This window comes from Typopeltis vanoorti, chromosome 2 (assembly GCF_054136105.1).
Source record: "Typopeltis vanoorti isolate ZY-2024b chromosome 2, IOZ_Tvanoo_1.0, whole genome shotgun sequence".
Taxonomy (NCBI): domain Eukaryota; kingdom Metazoa; phylum Arthropoda; class Arachnida; order Uropygi; family Thelyphonidae; genus Typopeltis; species Typopeltis vanoorti.
Genome location: NC_143550.1, coordinates 56,735,745 through 56,748,893, shown reverse-complemented (window position 1 = coordinate 56,748,893; position 13,149 = coordinate 56,735,745). Strand labels below are relative to the sequence as shown.

The 13,149-nt window shown below is 36.9% G+C and overlaps 1 protein-coding gene across 4 annotated transcripts in view; it reads right to left on the bottom strand.

Moving 5' to 3' along the window:
- LOC150109059 (uncharacterized) overlaps positions 1–13,149 on the bottom strand; it is a 278,607-nt gene that overhangs the window by 243,531 nt on the left and 21,927 nt on the right. The window lies entirely within an intron of this gene.

The window sequence follows — 13,149 nt, the reverse complement described above, 5'->3', positions numbered from 1 at the left end:
AAACAGATTCTCTCTATGCGAACAAGTTTTCAATCTACTGTATATAGCAGTTCTATAAATTCAGTCTTTCTAAACAGTCCTTCACATCAAAAAAAAAAAAAAGTTTTGCAACAAAATTCAACTCACATGACTCCTCCATAGGTACAGTGCAATTAGTCGTATTTCCTTTACACACTTATTCTGCATCCCCCTCTATGCTAGGGATCTATCACTTTAGACGTTTCATGGACACCGTATTCTCTTCTGGAATTTCTCGTGGGGCTGGAGCGCGATCTTCCGGCGTTGTAGGCACTCGGACGTAAGGTCTGACGGTCAAGGCTTTGTCATCCTGGTCCTGGGCCGCTATTCGCTCTGTAAGGTTTCGCCTCCAGTTACCCTCCACGACTTCATCCGGAATCTGACATAGTCCATGGAACGACTCCCTCCTTTTCTCCTGGCATCAAATCTGCCGATGCTCGATAGTCGATTCTGATAGTTGATTCTCTGATCCTTTTATTTGGCTTCTCGCGGAACCCTGCGCGAAGGTTTTAGATCCCAGATATTCCCGCGCAAACATTGAATTAAGGTCTGAGACCCCCCCCCCACTGTACCTTTCACTTGTAAACTCTTATCCTTCTAGAAAGTGCAAGCTTCTAGATCTCCCTGAAATGTACGTTTTATCCCTTTTACAGCATAGCGTAACAGCTTCTGATGTATACCGCCCTCGTTTGCTATTGACCGTGAAGGCGGTATCAGACTGCTTTGGTTACAATAGGTTTCTTTTTCACCCAATACTAAGTGATAACATCAAATACATTTCCGAATTCTAGAGTATTGTCCCTGAGCTTCTATTTTAAGATATCTGTTTACTCTATTCTAGCATGTTTAATTCCTCTGGGTCTCTATAGATGGGCTTTGGTATTTACTTACATAGATAAATTCTAACATATTTCTGATTTCTATGGCATTTTCCCTTGAACTACATATTCATATATCTTCTATTTACATAGTATCATGCTAATTTTTTGGGTTAATTTATATGGGCTGTTAGTATTATTTACATATAAAATTTACAAGTTTACTTTTTGTGAATTTTTGATGTGACTCCTGTAAAAGTAGATGCAATAAAATTTCAGAAAAATTATGATGCTGCATCGAATTTTACAAAGGCCCACCCCTTCACGAAAAAAAATTTTTTAGACACGAATGTGGATGATAAATTTTTTTCTTTACATTAGCTGTGTGCTGTGTGTAATTCTCTCTTTGGAGTGGACAATACTCAGTTTATTGGCCTTTTGTGAGTTAAAAAAACTCAGTCCGATGCGTCAGCTCTTTCCGGTGATGTTGGGAATTACATTTGTCAGCGTTGGTGCTCAACTTACTCCTTGGGCATTTATTGTTCACTTGTTTCCTTCAAAATTATTGCTCTCATTTCTATTACTTCCTTTCGCCCTTTGAATTCTCCGCAATTTAGTTAAGGTACGTAACTACATGTGATTTGGACGTGTAGGACGTCTGTTGCTGCTCCCTTTCTCTTTCTCTATAAAGTTTATTTCCATTGTGCTTTTATCTTTACTTTCTGTAAGCTCCATGTCTTCCTCTTGGCTTACAGCCACCTTCACACTTGATATGTGAAAAGGTTTTCCCACGTCATCTTTTAGGCTGTTTCTAATTACTGAGAGATCATTTTCTTCCCTTCCACAAACATTTTCACTCACCTCAGCTTGTTCATTACATCTGTATTTGTGGTTGTGCATCCTTCTATCCTTACTAGCTCTGTCAGTTCGAAATGTCCGAGCATCTCCTTTAGCCTACTTTATTCCCATCAAAAGAAACTTCCTGGGTGCTGAAATTACATGAGACCTCATGACTTTTTAAGAGTCGGTTCCCAGTATTATTCGAGCCCCACGTCGAGAGGTCTCTGGGAGAATCAGTAGCTCAGGTAAGACATTCAAACCGAAACCAGGCAACCACATGTTTATTTTTAATTTTCTTGGAGCATAAATAGTGGGATTTGCGATTCCACTTAGCTTAACAGGTCTCTTTAGTTTTGTGACACAGTTAGTCTGGACCTTAATCTTTTGAATACCGATCCAGTTATTACCGAAACTTGGGATCCAGTATCTAACAAAACATCACACTGTATTCCCTTAATTCTTCCTTGAATGACAGTCACGAGATTGGTGTGTTGTTCCTGAAATTCTCTTATTTTCCTAAATCTGCTTGTAGGATCATGGCGAGTACCAAGCATATTTGATTCAAAATGCTTATTTGCAAAAAATTTCCTTTTATTCCGAAAACAATACCTGGCAATGTGCCCAAACTTGTTGCAGTTATAACATTGGGGTGCTGCCCCCTACTTTTCCCTTCGTTACTTACTCGTTCATGACTCGAGGTCTCTATGGATAGTTTTGCTCTGGTTTCTTGCAGTTGCTTGAAAACAGAGTCAAGTTTATCCATCAGGGGTTGGCATAACCTCTCTACCTCTTGTCTGATCAAAGAGTGTATTTCTTCCTTGTTGAAGGAATCTGCAACACTTGAGGTGGTCACTCTGTCATTTTCCACCTTGTTTACTGCTATTGCCTTACTTTTATCTTCATTTCTCTCTATCTGTTGCTCTTTCGCCCTCCCCTTTGAATTTTCAGGATTCTTTTCTCGTTTTTCATATTTCTTTGAGTCAGATTCTTTTGTAATAGTGTGTATCTGGCTGGCGATAGATGCAGGATGAAAGTCGCCTAGCCTTTCCTCTTTTTCCTTTACTACTAGGTAGCACTCGTTTACTATATTAATTTTCTTTTTGAATGCTGTTTCCTTAAATTCTTCCCTTATCCCTAATCTAAATTGTTGAAATATCGCCCAGTCTAAATGGCTCCTGTCATCATCTGATATGCTAAAGCTGTTTGCCAAAGTTAGCAATCTGTTATAAAATTCAGTCACGCATTCCTTTCTCTCCTGAGTGCATTTCTGTAATCTCCAGAGGTTTGGACCTACACTTCTAACCTTGGAAAATTGGGATATCAAGGTATCCTTGAATTTATTGTATTCCAAAGTGTCTCGCAATATAGGAGAGGAATACAAGAAATTCTTGGCCCTTCCAACCAATTTATTCTGCAGTATGATCAGAAGTTGGAAGTCCGACCAATTGCCAATGTTTCTTAATTCTTCAGCAAACTGGAAGAAGGACAACACATCATCGTGGTCCTCTCCAGAGAATTGTGGAATGATGCGATGAGGATTAATTGTCCTAAAAAACTCTGTATCACCCATCGTGTTGCCACTTGTAGCTCCCGAATTTACGCTATCCACATTCATGATTAAAAAAAAATTTCTTACAGAATATATATACTCTTTCTTATTTCACTTTTGTTGCCTGATCTTTTAGCAAAACTGTTCCAAATCCACTCTTGTTTATTTCAATTATTGTGGATTTTATCCTGTCGATGCTGCGCCATTGTAATATTATGAGTTTGTTTACTTTTTATTTTACCTGCTGTTGATTGTTGTTGTTGTATAATATTGCTTTCTTTATCCTTGGCTTCTATAATTTTATTCGTTAAACTTTAACCTTATCTTTTTTTCTTTCATGTACTCAGTTAATCTTATTTTCCTTTCTCTACTTTCAGTATTCTTTCCCTATGCCGGAGATCTCTAGAAATTTATTTAATTATTACTAGCTGCGCCACTAAAGTTCTCCAAATGGCATAAGAAATTATTTATACTTCCAGTAAAGTTACTCCTCTATAATTATATACAGTCGTGGCTAACTCTTAACTCAAAATTCGTACCAAATTCCAATCTACCCCGCTCACAGGATTGGTTTTTTTTTTTGAGAACAGTGCAGTTGCAAAAAAGATCAGACAGCACTCCTTTTAAATATAACAAACATGTTTATTTATACTAAAACAGTAATACAAGGTATGCACTAAAAGGATGCTACTTTCCTTTCCTCTCTAAACTAAGGCCACACAAAAAAAAAACATCATATAGGACAAATTCTTAGGCATGCAACAAATACCAATGACGTAAATTATTAAACAATTAAATTAGATAACTATTAACTATCAGCCCATTTACAGTTTAGGAATTTCCATGCTTTGATTAATTATAATCTCCAATTCCAACCTTCACATAAAATATAACACTCTTTAAGCAAACTACTTCTCATAACATTATATTTCTTAATTCTATAATCTTGTCAGTTCTTCTGAACCTTTTCTGTACAATACAACGTAAGTTAAATTTTTCATTAATGTCTTACAATTACTTTAAAAACAGATTTTCAATCTACTGTATATAGCAGTTCTATAAATTCAGTATTTCTAAACAGTCCTTCACATCAAAAATAAAAAAAAAGTTTTGCAACAAAATTCAACTCGCATCACTCCTCCATAGGTACAGTGCACTTAGTCTTATTTCTTTACACACTTATTCTGGAATCCCTTCTAAGCTAGGGCTTGATCTATCACTTTAGATGTTTCATGGACACCGTGTTCTCCTCTGGAATTTCTCGCGGGGCTGGAGCGCGATCTTCCGGCGTTGTAGGCACTCGGACGTAAGGTCTGACGGTCAAGGCTTTGTCATCCTGGTCCTGGGCCGCTATTCGCTCTGTAAGGTTTCGCCTCCGGTTACCCTCCACGACTTCATCCGGAATATGATGTAGTCCATGGATCGACTCCCTCCTTTTCTCCTGGCATCAAATCTGCCGATGCTCGATAGTCGATTCTGATAGTTGATTTTCTGATCCTTTTATTAGCTTCTCGCGGGATCCTGTGCGAAGATTTTAGATCACAGATATTCCCGCACAAATTTTGAATTAAGGTCTGAGACCCCCCGTACCTTTCACGTGCAAACTCTTATCCTTCTATAATAAATTTAGTTTAATCCTTTCTCCAAGTGTGTGCAAACAAAGTTTGTGCCTGAAAGTATCTTCAGGACTAGGGTAAAGTGCTACAACACCGGGCAACTCCTTGCAAAGGTGGAGCAAGCTACCAACATTCCTTCCTATCTCAGTATCTCCCATAATGCAAAACACATCTCCTTGAAGATATGTATAATGTTATGCATTAAGGGAAGGGCCACTACCCAGATTAGTTTCGACCTTTGTTGAGGTCTCTTCAGTGGGAGTCAGGCCCAAGTGGAGACAAGTGGAGATACCAAGGCAGAAGCATTAGCAAGGTCATCTCTTCCTATAGGAGCTGCCAAACGGTGTGCCACCTTTTTATTAAATTACTCTGGATTTAGAGAAAGATGTTGAAAGTTTATTTTTCACTTGGTCAGACTATAATAAATTTAGTTTAATCCTTTATCCAAGTGTGTGCAAACAAAGTTTGCACTTGAAATTATCTTCAGGACTGGGGTAAAGTGGTACAACACGGGGCAACTCCTTGCAAAGATGGAGCCCTTCCCTTAATGCATAACATTATACATATCCCCAAGGAGATGTGTTTTGCATTATGGGAGATACTGAGATAGGAGTGTTGGTAGCTTGCTCCACCTTTGCAAGGAGTTGCCTGATGTTGTACCACTTTACCCCAGTCCTGAAGATACTTTCAGGTGCAAACTTTGTTTGCACATACTTGGATAAAGGATTAAACTAAATTTATTATAGTCTGACCAAGTGAAAAATAAACTTTCAACATCTTATCCTTCTAGAAAGTACAGACTTCTAGATCTCCCTGAAGTGTACGTTTAATCCCTTTTACAGCATAGTGTAACAGCTTCTGATGTATACCGCCCTTGTTTGCTATTGACCTTGAAGGCGGTATCAGACTGCTTTGGTTACAATAGGTTTCTTTTTCACCCAATACTAAGTGATAACATCAAATACATTTCCGAATTCTAGAGTATTGCCCCTGAGCTTCTATTTTAAGATATCTGTTTACTCTATTCTAGCATGTTTAATTCCTCTGGGTCTCTATAGATGGGCTTTGGTATTTACTTACATAGATAAATTCTAACATATTTCTGATTTCTAGGGCATTTTCCCTTGAACTACATATTCATATATCTTCTATTTACATAGTATCATGCTAATTTTTTGGGCTAATTTATATGCGCTGGTAGTAGTATTATTTACATATAAAATTTACAAGTTTATGTATATTATTTCTGGGAAAACTCCCATGTTACTCCTCATTATAAACTATTATAATACAGCTATATTGCCTGCTTCAGTTTAGGAGTGCCCCTGTTTAAATGTCATTGGCTATTTACTCATGGGTTCTTAGGGCATTATGAGTGTAGATGTACTAAAAAGTATATGTAGCTTAAGGAATAGAAATTGCACATACCTTTTTCTGGGTGTTGTGGCTTTTCCTCTGTCTGCGATGTCGAGAACTGCAGAGTGTGTGTGTGGTGTGGAGGGGGGGGGTAGGCAGTTTGGTAGAATAAGTTAGAAAAAACCCGGGTTTTTTTCGTAATATATAGAAACATATACTTTTATATAGGGTGGGGAAAAAGTGAAAGGGTTAATTTTTTAAAATAATTCCCCTTCCCCCTCCTTATTTTAAAAAATTAACCCTTTCACTTTTTCCCCACCCTATATAAAAGTATATGTTTCTATATATTACGAAAAAAACCCGGGTTTTTTCTAACTTATTCTGCCAAACTGCCTACCCCCCCCCCTCCACACCACACACACACTCTGCAGTTCTCGACATCGCAGACAGAGGAAAAGCCACAACACCCAGAAAAAGGTATGTGCAATTTCTATTCCTTAAGCTACATATACTTTTTAGTACATCTACACTCATAATGCCCTAAGAACCCATGAGTAAATAGCCAATGACATTTAAACAGGGGCACTCCTAAACTGAAGCAGGCAATATAGCTGTATTATAATAGTTTACAAGTTTACTTTTTGTGAATTTTTGATGGGCTCCTGTAAAAGTCGATGCAATAAAATTTTGGAAAAATTATGCCGCTGCATCGAATTTTACAAGATGTTAAAGTTTTGGAGAAACTGTAATAGGATACTTAATCATGTGGAAAGGCTTATGTGTTCGTCACACATGTTGGTTGGATTTTAACAGTATAGATGTGAACACAGATTGATAAGAAATAACTATTTATTAACTTAAACGCTAATATTTTGCTGGTATTATATCCAGCATCTTCAGAGCATACAAACAAAGTTTGTTACAGTAGTGAGACAACCGCAATCCGGTGTGACAGTGGGACTAGTATGAGTAATTGTAGCATGCAACACTAAGACTAAAGTCCTAATTAGGTGTCTAAGTTTAAAAAAAAAAGAAAAAAGATATTAATTTGGTCTTAGGACGACTGCCTCCCAAATCTTTGATAGACTTATACAGCCATACTTGTTGAGATTTGGAGTATGTTTCAGGGCTTCTGTTGATTCCAGGAAGAACCTCTGACTTGTAAAAGCTTCTGTGCAGTACTTTTGTTTTTTTCCAATTGATTCTGTGTGCAGGAGTATCCAGAGCATGGTCTGTCAGACCTGCCTTGCTATAGCAAAAGTGCCAGATATATACTTATCTCATCCGTTCACCTAAAGACAGATTCTCTCCTTTATCGCATGCAGGAGTCTATGAAGTGCCCTGTTAATGTCATTGAGCCTACTATGGACAGTCAGGAAGAACTGTGGACATCCGCCTCGGTGAACGCAAAAAATATATCCGGAACTTTCGCTATAGCAAGTCGGGTCTGGCAGACCATGCTTTGGATACCCCTGCACACAGGATCAAAAAAAAAAAAAAAAAAAAAAAGTACTGCACAGGAGCTTTTACAAGTCAGAGAGATTTGTTCCTGGAATCAACAGAAGCCCTGAAACATATTCCAAACCTCAACAAGTATGGCTGTATAAGTCTACCAAAGATTTGGGAGACAGTCATCCTAAGACCAAATTAATATCTTTTTTCTTTTTTTTTTTTTAAACTTAGACACCTAATTAGGACTTTAGTCTTTGTGTTGTATGCTACAATTACTCATACTAGTCCCACTGTTACACCGGATTGCAGCTGTCTTGCTACTGTAACAAACTTTGTTTGTATGCTCTGAAGATGCTGGATATAATACCAGCGAAATATTAGCTTTTAAGTTAATAAATAGTTATTTTCTTATCAATCTGTGTTTGCATCTATATTGTTAAAATCCAATTAACATGTAATAGGATACAGAATTGGGCAGCTGAGGAAAATATTCTATATAGAGGTCAACATGGGTTAGTTAAAGGGAAATCTTGTTTCAGTAATCTAGTTACATTTTATAATAAGGTGACCATAGTGGTAGATAAGGATGATTCATATACTATGATATTTCTTGATTTTGGAAAGCATATGATAAACTGCCATGTAACAGATTGGTATATAAAAAACAAATGAGGCTGGATAATTTCGTTAGTTCATCAGATAGAAAACTGGCTGTCTAATAGATGAGCTGTACCTCTGAGGATACAAGTAACCAGTAGAATCTCATAAAGTTCTGTCCTGGAACTACTGCTGTGTAACCCCCCCCTCCCCAACCGGCCACGGCATCCCTAGATGTCCAGCTAAATCTGGATACGATTCTGTAACACTTATTGAATAACATGGATAAGAAGTGCAATTTAGTCTCACTATTTCATCCAGATCGGCTGGTAGGGAGGTTAATTTCTATGTTAATGATACTGTGAGTATCATTATGGGCATATGCACTTGTTTGAGATGAAATGCAAAACTATTAAGAATGAATTCTGATGCATTGCTGCTTCAGAACGATTTGTACAGACTGGCTGGCTATCTAGTATAAGAGTTGGAATGGCACACATCAGCACCAATAAATGGAAGATTTTGCTCTTTGGAACTTAAAAAATAATGATAAAAATAGCCGCAGAATAACACCTAAGTAAGGAAAAATTATTTGTTCCTTGTAGAATATTTGGCTGCATTTCCTAGCTATTATCAATGCATACAGATGAAAAGTGATAAACAAAATTAGAACATCACTTAAAAACATCATTCTTTGGTATAACAATATATGCTATTAACTGCAGGAGAATAACTCCATTATAACTATCTGAATTTAAAGAAATAAATTTAAATAATTACTAATTCATGAAACACAGGAATGAGGAGTGTTATTTAGGTTGATTTCTCAAAATTGGAAAGTTTAAGGCAGTGGTTTTTGTTCAGGTTCAGTCAGTGAATGTGGACTTCACAACTTTTTTTATATAATCTTTCAAGTTAATTTTAATTAACTTGAAATATTATACAGACTTATCAGACTGATGAAGTAGAATATAACCTTGATGTTCTTCTAGAACCAGGAGTTCCCAAATTGTGAGATGCACCTCCATTGGGAAGGTACAGACAGATTCCAGAGATGTGAAGAACCTTTTAGTTGTATATTGTTACGATAAATCCACCCCTTTCTTAAAATACTAGTTTCAAGTGAGTAACATGGTGGAGGAGACACAATCACTGCTTTCGCTTACAACCAGCTTGTCGAAGTCACACAACTACAAATCAAATCAATTTCGATTTGATGGATGATGCTGATAAAGAAAGGCTTAGGTGTTGTTTATTACAGTAGTCCTCCTTATCCAAGGGTTCGCTTTCCACAGCTTCAGTTACCTGTGATCCACCCCAGTCCAAAAATATTAAATAGAAATACCAGAAATAAACAATTCATATGTTTTACATTGCCCGCCAGCCTGAGTAGCGTGATGAAATCTTGTGCTGTCCCACCCAGGACATGAATCATCCCTTTGTCCAGCATATCCAAGCTTAATTGTATATGCTACCTGCTTGTTAGTCACTTAATAGCCATCTCAGTTATCAGATCGACTGCCGCAGTATTCCGGTTCTTGTGTTCAACTAACTCTTATTTTACTTAATAATGGCCTCAAAGTGCAAGAGTAATGATGCTGGCAATTCGTATATGTCAAAGAGAAGCGTAAAGTGCTTCCTTTAATTGAAAAGGTAAATGTTCTTGACTTCATAAAGAAAGAAAAAAATCATTTGCTGAGGTTGCTAAGATTCCATTCATATTCATGTAACTTTTATTACAGTTTATTGTTATAAGTGTTCTATTTTATTATTAGTTATTGTTGTTAATCTCTAACTGTGCCTAATTTAAAAATTTAACTTTATCATAGGTATGTACATATAGGTGAAAACATAGTATATATATAGAGTTCGGTACTATCTGTGGTTTCAGGTATCCACTGGGGATATTGTAACATATCCTGTGGATTGGGGGGGGGGGACTACTGTATTTATAATAATGCTTAAGAGTATAACCATCACCAGGAGGAAAAATACATTTATTAAACACACCAACATTTTGATGGTTTTCTACCCAGCCTCGTAAGAACACAATGATAACATTTATTATTGTGCTCTGATGATGCTGGTCAGAAAACCAGCAAAATATTCATATGTTTAATGAATGTATTTTTTGTCTTGATGTTGGTTATGCCGTTAAGCATTATTGTGATATCAATATAATCGGATGATCTCATCAAACTACAGAGCAAATCTTTGCTAAGGTAAAATTCCATTAATCAAATTTCATCAATAATCTTGATGAATTCTAGTGTTCCCAAATGGCTGAATATCTAGTTTTGGCAAGTAATGCTCTTTTAGCCTTAATCCCATTTGCTATAACCTATCTATGCAAATCTGGACTTTCCCCATTAGTCAGTATGAAGAAAAAGTTTAGAAATTGATTAGATTTAGAAATTTACCTAGCACTGTCAAAGACTGTTCCTTGATTTTCTGTCCTAACTGGACGAAAGAAGCAACACCCATCTCATTAAAGCAGTTATGAATAATTAGATAATTATTTTATAATTGTTTAGGGTAAATAATTATTTTTGATTCATTTGAACATTTTTAATTTTTTATATCGTTATTAAAAATAAAGTCCATTGTATTGTTTTCATTGTTCTTTTGTGTTCATTTTAGTGTTTGCTGGCCTGGTTGGCTGAGCGGTTAGCGTATCTGCTCTCCAGCCAAAAGGCTGGCAGGTTTGAATCTTGCCAATTGCATGGATGTTTGTAATTGTCTGTGAAAATACTAGTAGTGGTGGTGGTGGGCAGTAGATGGCATTGGTGTAGATGATGATGGTAGTTGCAGTTCGGTGTAGTTGGTGGAGACAGAGAGTTGTGGAGTAGGTGCCCTCCCTCGATGAGTCCTTGGGCTCCCTGGAGGTGTCACGTAATAATAATATTTAGGGAAGCTGTGTGCATTAAGAATATACTAAAGGGAGGCATGATGGCAAAAAGTTTGGGAACTCCTGTTCTAGATGAATCTGAAGTGCTGCTACAGTAAGAAGAACAGCAACAAATAAAAATAAGAAGGCATTCATTCCACTGTATCAGGCTTTGATTGTATCACATCTGCACTACTTTACAGATTTGGTCACCTGAATTACTTAGAAATGAACAAGTTCTCGTTCATTCATAGTGAGTAAATTTTGCCAGATACTGAGCAGTAGCAGATTAGACAAAATATAATATGCTTTCATTTAATAAAAAATAAACGTCTAAACAAAATCTTTTTAACTTTAAGAAATGCAGTACCATTAATCACTTTATGAAACACCAATTGATTTTAGCATATGGAGTGCCCTACCACAATAGGTGAAGAGGCATCTACCTATGGGACTGGGACTTCTATATATACATTTATTATTATTAACTCTTCTGGAGTCAAAGACTCATCGAGGGAGAGAAAGAGAGGTTTATACCATTAACAATTACATAAATTATATAAGAAATATACATTATATTAAATTGCAATGTGAAATAAGTAGACGTATATTATAAAATCCCACACACTTATGGAAAATCTCTCTTGCCTGCAAAATATTTATCATACTGAAGCTCAAACTCATTCACAGTCTTTGCATACTCAGGCAATGCATTCCACTCACTCACTACTGTCTATGTAAAAAAAAATTAATAAATAAATAAATAAAATAAAATAAAAGTTCTCACCTTCTATTCACCACTTAACTGTGCAATTTCCAGGGAGGGCTTCTAGTTCTTGGCACTTCCTTATTTTCCACAATCTGAAAAATTTTCATATCATCCAGGAAATACTTCTCAAGGGGTTAAACATCTCAATCATATCATCCCTTTGCCTTCAATCAGCCAAACTCTGCAGATTACATGACTTCAATCTATATTTTTAGCTAACATTCCACAGTCTTGAAATCATTTTTGTCAACAGGCTCTACACCCCCTCTCCAAAATATCTTCATCCCCTCTAATCCCCAGTGACCAGATTTGAGCACAATGGTCCAGATGTGGCCTGACTAGGACCTTATACAGTGGAATGACTACCATTTTATCTTTGCTGATTAATGTTCCTCTTAATACTGCAGCAATCCTCTGAGTTATCTTAATCCTCTTTGCAACATGCCCCTGAAATTTCACATTTCGATCCACCATAACTCCAAGATTCGGTGATTCCTCAACTTCCTATATATTATTATTATTATTATTATTGCATCCTCCAGGGAGTAGGCAGACTCATAACTGACAACATATTTATCATACCAAATCTTAAAATCCTTAACATTTCTTGCATTAACAACACATTCCAATAATGTGTTCCACTCACCAACAACTCTCCATGTAAAAAATCCACACCACACACCCTTCTTCACCACATTCCTACATAACTTCCAGGGATGACCTCTGGGTTTTTCTCCTCTCACCTTCTACTCTTTTTATAATCTCATCTGGATTAATCTGATAAAATCCTCTCACTAACCTAAATGTCACCATCACACCACCTCCTTTCCTCCCATCCACCAAACTCTGCAATTCACATTTTTTCAACCCCCCCCTCCCCTCTCCATAGCCAGTAATCCAAAATCCTGATATTGTCTTAAGTCACTCAGCTCGGCACACTCTCCAATGTCTCTACATAACAATGAAAACCAGGTGGAGACATCTGAGTGTGTCCAGAGGCGAGTGACTAAGACAATACCAGACCTGAGCACAACAGTCCAAGTCGGTCCAACAAGTGCTTTATACAGTGGCACAACCACTTCCTTATCCCTACATATTAGAGTACTTCTTATCATAGCAGCACTACAATGTGCAGCCTTTGAACCAATAGCAATATGCCCTCTAAACTATCTGTCCTCTAATATGAACTCTAAATTGTCTACTGTCAGCCATCACTCCCAAATCTCTAATCTCATTCACTTCCTGCA